The following is a 6974-nucleotide window of genomic DNA, read 5'->3' on the forward strand; positions in this document are numbered from 1 at the left end:
GCAGAAGGTTGCTGGTTCGAATCCCTGCTAGTATGTTTCCCAGAATATGGGAAACACCTATATTAGGCAGCAGTGATATAGGAAGATGCTGAAAGGCATTATCTCACACTGCACGGGAGGAGGCAATGGTAAACCCCTCCTATATTCTACCAAAGAAAACCACAGGGCTCTGTGGGCGCCAGGAGTCGAAATTGACTCGACAGCACACCTTGCCTTTACTACTAAAAGATGTTACAGAGATTAACCAGAAAACTTACAAAGAATTAATTTAGCTTGGTGTTTGAATTAGATGAACTCCAGGCAGGCTAGAGAGAAGAAGGCTTTTACAGAAACAGCTTTTTGGATTTTAGAAAAAGCAGGGATAGGAAGAGCCCAGTGGTTATCATATCATCTTGTCCTTTCCTTTAGCGGCGATTGGACCCTCGTGGCCCAAGTGCAACCAAAGGACCTCTTTCCTCAGGAACGGAACCAGGAGGCAGCAGTGGAGGACCAAACGCAGTTCGGGGGCTAGGCGGCAGGGGTAAATCCAAAAGGTGTCTGTTCTCATGTAGCCAGCTTCTTGCAGCAGTGAGGCATGCTGGGCAGATTGGGCCAGCAAGAAGGGCCGAACTGGAGGATGGCAGCAGGAATGGCACGAAGAGCAAGACACGGCCTGGTGTTATGGCTGGTGTCAAGTCAATCGTCCAAACAGCAGGTGACTCCACAGTGTAAAGACCAAATGAAGCACACTGGTTTGTGAAACCATGGCCAGTTAAAGCTCAAAATGAGTCCTGGAGCAAAATACCAGCCGCTCCTTCTTCCTGAGAAGGGAAATGCCAGTGGATCCCAAAATAATCCATTGTCTTTGTTGGGTGTACTAGCTTAAGCACAATAGCATGAATGGTCAAGAACAACCTGTAGGGAGATGAACTGGAGGGACGTCTCTGTCAGGTCCGAAGGACTTAGTAAACCAATCAGTATTTTTAATGGGTACATCTCCTGAGTTCCTATGGCCCATCAACCTCTGTTGTTAGGGAGGGGAAGTCCTGTTCACAGTGCCTTATCTGCTTTCCTGCTGAGGTGATTAGTTTAGCTTGTTTGAGGCATTCAAAAGGAGGGAAGGCAACAGCATCAGTCTCTGGACAGAGAGACCTTGAAGTTGAGTTAACTCAGCAGCTTACTCAGGTCTGCTTAGACATTCCAAATAGAGTGAAAGGCATGAAGCTAATCTCCTTTCAATTCACATGGTAACTGGTGAACCTTGGGGCGATCGTCCCACTGCCTGCTAAGCAACTCGTCGCCATGTACCGATAAGCAGTGAGCCCACAGTCCCATGAGGCTCCTGAGCATATTAAGAGTGGGAGCTACAAGCCTGTAGTCCCAGACATGAGCGGAGAGGCTTCTGGGAGCCCGCAGAATGGCAGTGCTAGCAACAGTAGTTAAAGAAGAACAAATTCAAACCTACCTTGGAGACTAAAAATGATTGAAAAGTTTGGTATGTATTCCTCGACTGTAACAAAATGGGAGGCAAGGACAAATGCTGTGTCACTGGTCCACTTTAAAGTGAGTTCAAAGTTCAGGTAACCACTACTGTTTCCTCAAAACAGTCCCAGATCTATGCAAGGAGGAAGAAACATTTTCCAAAAGAAAAGACAATATACTGTCACTTGTCCAGCTGCTTCTTTCATCTTCTTTTTTTACAAGCCCATATGCAATATTAGCTAAGGATCTATTTTAAATGTGCATATATTTAGATATATTAATCAGTGAACTGTGGCTGATAGTTTACAATGGTCATCTAAGACATAGTCCCAAAGGACCTCTTGCATAGCCCAATGTTAAGCATATTTTCTTGGAAGTCTTGCTGAGATTAGAATTAACTTTCTAGTAAATATGGAGCTTTACTCTCGAATAGGATTGCAGCCTAATGGCCCCATCCTATGTGAATTTTACTCAGTAGCAAGTCTCACTGAATTCAGTGGTACTTACACCCAGGTAAGTGGGGGCACGGTTCTTGTCTAGCTCTCCAAGAATAGCAAAACCTGAAAGACCAATGGAGCCCAAGTTCATCAAACCATTCCCACCTGCATAAAAGACTGTGGATCACTTTGAGTGGTAGGTTGTTGGTAGGGATGGGGGGCGGGAGTGTGTTCTTGCTGTTTTAATGTATACATTGCTTCCTTTCCCATTCTGTGTCTCTCAGCCTCTTCATCTCAGTCACACCAAACAAAGAGCATGAGGTGGAAAGCAGGTCCTTTGGAAGCAATTGCTGAATGAAATCCTAATTTGGCTTGTCTTTGTAGTGCACCAGGGCTGGGCACTAGGCTTATTCAACAGATAAAGATGAGTAACTATGTAATGAGGTTAAAATATTCATTAAGCTAATTGCATGTTAATTAAGTAAAGTATGCTATTAGGGATCCATTGAGCTCCATCTGTGTGTGCAAACAGGAGTGAGAATAATCACACCAGAAACCAAGAGAGAGAGAGAGAGGCAATGTCACAGCTTGAGGGTTACGACACAGAAGTCATTAGAGTAGAGGTCAGCGTGAGGCTCTCTGAGTGGAAGCCTAGTTTCCACAAGTGCCAGTTCAGGTAGTACACTCAAGTCTGGACTATACCACTTTGGACTGCAGTTAGGAATCACATGACTGAATGCTCCCCTGCCCCAGAATCCAAAACTAATGTTCTACAATTGCTTTATGCATCAGCCCAAGGCAATCTTAAGTGCAGAAATCCTGTGCAGAAGCCTGAAATAGGCCTGTCTGCCTCATTTGGAGGAAGGCAGGGCTGAGGAAGGGAGTCTTTTGCCCTCCCTCCTCTTGCAGTCACAGTCAGTGAGTGGCTGACAGCCACAGCGTTGAGTGGTCTCCAGGCTTTCTTTTAGCAGCAGTGCACCTGTCTCCACGCGCCAGTGATCCGCCCGCCTCAGCCAGCCCTGGCCCCTGCCCCAGAGAGCAGCCATTCCTTTCATAGTTTGGGAGGTGGGAGAGCTCTCGCCACCGTCCGGCTCCGCTGCTCCTCAGTGGCAGCTTTCGGAGGAGTGAGTTTGGTTTTTTTAAATTAAGGTGAAAAAGCAGGAGAAATTGCCTCCGAAATGGGACGAGCATTTTCCCTCTGAAAGTCGAGACATCCTGCACAGTGTGGGACAGTTGGCAACCCTAGTGTATATACAGAACGGTGGCAACTGAAAAGGTTAATAGTTTAGGAGGGACTTCTTCCAAGGAGGCTTCTGGGAAGAAGACACTCCTAGCAGTATAGTCTGGAAGAATCCTCAGGATGGCTGCTGGGTCTCTGACTGAAGCTACGGATGTCTTAAATGTGTATTTCTTTCGTTAAAATAAAACTGTTTGTCATAACAGAGCCAGGGTGGGTGGGGGGAGTTCACTGGAGGAAATCCTTGGCTGCAAAGTATTCACAGTAGGCTGCCACCATCCACTTTCTTTTAGTGTGGGGCAAACCACTCTTTCCACATAAGATTCCTGGGGGAGGTTAAAGTGTCAAAACCCTCTCTAGAAGGGCTGAGCAGCCCTAGGCCTTCAAAGGCATGTGACTAAGGCAGACGCAAAATGAAGAGTAGCATACTTCACCAACAAGGGTTTATTTTTACATTAGAAGAAAAACAAGAGTATTTGAAGAACAATTGTTTCTTCATAAAGCAGACTGTGAGAGAGAGAGAGAGAATTTCACTAACCAGGCAACTCAGATGCAAGCCATACAATAAATGAAAATAACTTCCCATAGGAAGCTGCCATATACTGAGTTAGACCATAGGTCCATCTGGCAGCGGCTTCTCCAAGGTTGCAGGCAGGAATCTCTCTCCGCCCTATCTTGGAGATGCCAGGGAGGGAACTTGGAACCTTCCCCTAAGGGGAATATCTTGCACTGCTCACACATCAAGTCTCCCATTCATATGCAACCAGGGTAGACCCGGCTTAGCTAAGGTGACAAGTCATGCTTGCTACCACAAGACCAGCTCTCCTCTCCTTTAAGCATCTCCTTTGTGCATCTAACTGAACTGGTCCCTATTCTTCTACCTGGGATGTGCACGAACCGGTTTGGAGGTCCTTTTTTGGACCTCCGAACCAGTCCGCTGGTCTGGCTGGTTCAGCAGTGGTGGGGTTATCCTTAAGGAGCAGGGAGGGTGCTCTTACACACACACACACCCCTCATGGTTTCCTGCCAGTGCTGTCTGCAAAATTGCTGGCGCAGGATGGCAGCGTACCCTCCTGCCACCCTGGTCAGCATCAGACCAGAAGTGGCCAGTGTGTGCATGTGCCCCCTGCCCACTGACAAACCAGCTGTCTGCTGGTTCATGCACATCCCTATCTTCTACCTCTCACTGGCAGGGGCCTTCCTGCTGTTTCTAGTCTCCCAATTCTGCAGCAGCTTCTCAGCCCATTGCTTTCTCAGGGCACTCTGTGGACAGCCTAAACAAGGTTTTCTCTTCTGCTGCTGATTGCTGTGTGTGTAGATCCTGCCCAGTCCTCTGGATTGGTCCTTCTCTTTTGATTTTCCTGGGCTTTTTCCCCTAGGAAAGGCCCACCCTCCCAGCAGTTGCTCTAAGTGAGGCCTAGTCCTCCCCTAAAGCCTTACTATCACTACACTGTTATATATCTAAGAAGAAGTACTTTTTTACACAACGCATAATCAACTTGTGGAATTCTCTGCCAAGAGATGTGGTGACCGCCAACAACCTGTATGGCTTTAAGAGGGGTTTGGGTAACTTCATGGAGGAGAGGTCTATCAACAGCTACTAGTCGGAGGGCTAGAGGCCACCTCCAGCCTCAAAGGCATGATGCCTCTACCAGTTGCAGGGGAGTAACAGCAGGGGAGAAGGCATGCCCTCAACTCCTGCCTGTAGGCTTCCAGCAGCATCTGGTGGGCCACTGTGTGAAACAGGATGCTGGACTAGATGGGCCTTGGGCCTGATCCAGCAGGGCTGTTCTTATGTTCTTAAGTATTTGTTGGTCATCTGTGAAGAGTAGAAGAACTAAGGGGCTGATTACAACATACATATAGGGGATGTTTTTGTATAGTAGAGCTTTCAATCACATGGGCCCCATCTACCATGGTCCAGACACCGGTTGATCTACTTTATCTGCTATTTGTGAGAATGAGACTGAGACTGACAACTAAGGAAAGGGGAGTCAAAGCATGCTCCTGAAAGAGAAAGGAATAATATGAATGCATATGAGATGTAGATCATAATTTACTATATATTTATTTTGCTATAGCCCATGTTCTCTGTGTAATGAATCAATCCCTTTTCTGTTTATTCATGTTTAACATGGGGCAAAATAATGTTTATCACCCAAGTGGCTTTGAAATGTTGTTATCTTTGGAAATGTAAGTAACTTTAGTGAAATGTTATAATAGTTTCTAAGGGAGAGTTGCTAGAAAAAGGCAAATCCCCATTATTGTGGCAGAGATTGCTTTCATAAATCATGTTTAGATCCCCAAAGTATCTTACCCTTAAGAAAGGATATTTGCTGACTACTATGCAAATACTGGCAGCTGGTGTTCCCTCTATTTTTTTTCATCTCTGTGTGTAATGAGTTTTGTTCTGGGTGGCAGTATTAAGGCAGTGTGCACACACATGCATTCGGAATGGGGCCTTCCTGATTCAACATGAGCGGGATCTAAAATTAATTGAGCGGACATGAAAAAACTCATGTGCGCATGCTTATGCACATGCCTTAGAGGGAACACTGCTGGCAATGATAAAGACAATTCAGTGACAGGAATCAAGCTTGCCTGGCAGTTACATTCTCTAACTGGGAAGCTGTACCCTGATCCCTGAATCCTAGGTGTGGGTGTTCAGTAGTTCTAGAGTGCTCTGTTCATACTCAGACACGCTGGCTCTTCATTACTACTTCATGTGGTCCAAGGACTTTAGCTAGAGTTGCCCACATTTTACTGACCTTTGCAATGTGTCTTTAACAGCAGCACCATGATCTGCAAACCCCAGCAGGTGATCGCATGTATCTATGTCCTCCAAACACTTCTCTCACTAAGTCTGCAGATCTACCTACTGCAAAAGGCACAGAACACAAGGGCCAGTTTTAAAAAGCTGGCAATTTAATGTTCATCCTTTCATTGAAAGCTGTTTTCAGGGCTGAGCCTTGTTAGGTTAGGTCCATAAAATTGTAAAGGGAAGGATGAAAGTTAATTTCTCAAAAACCAGAATATCAAAAGAGCTAAAACTAGAGGTGGCGGGGAGGACAAATTACTCCTCCATTTAAACATCTAGTGTCAGAGCCACAGAGGACAGATTTGCTAATAAATACCTCTTCCAAAAAAAAAAAGAAAAAAAAGGAGAAAATTTGATCTGACATAATTACGACCAAGGCTCCAAAAGGCAGTACAGGGGAAGAGCTTAAATATTTTATGATAAAATTCATTAATAATAGAACATAAGAACTAAATTACATAACTGCCACCTTAAGTTAAATAATATTTTCACCACAGAGGGAGAGGCAGATGGGATGAGTCCACAGCCAATACTTTTAGTTCAATATATGAATAATTCTGACAAACAAAAATAAAGGATTTACAGAAGGAAGAAAAAATTCTTAACAAGGAGCAAGAGGTTTGTTTTTTTTAAGAACAACAACTAAGGAATGCACCCATTAGTGACCTGTGCCTTCTATTGTATTTGAAGATGGGGATGGAGCATGATGCACTGCACATTTCTCCTGTCGAAATCCCATGGAAATGAATGAGAATTCATAGCTGGGAGATGGTTCCCATTATATCATTTGCATTCAGTGAAACTTGCCTCTTTCTGTGTGTTGATTTCTCTTTATTGACTGCTCTTGTTATTTTTAATTACAATTTTGCAAAATTGAAACTGGCTTGGCTTGCACAAAGGGCAGTGACCTACAGATGGGTTGAGAACTCAAGTATTATATTGTCAAAGTCCAGCTCCAAAAATCTGGGTCAGATCTTTCAACAAGCTCATAATCACAGCTCCCTCGGTTTCAAAGCCTGGT

This window comes from Hemicordylus capensis, chromosome 1 (genome assembly GCF_027244095.1).
Source record: "Hemicordylus capensis ecotype Gifberg chromosome 1, rHemCap1.1.pri, whole genome shotgun sequence".
NCBI classification, from domain to species: domain Eukaryota; kingdom Metazoa; phylum Chordata; class Lepidosauria; order Squamata; family Cordylidae; genus Hemicordylus; species Hemicordylus capensis.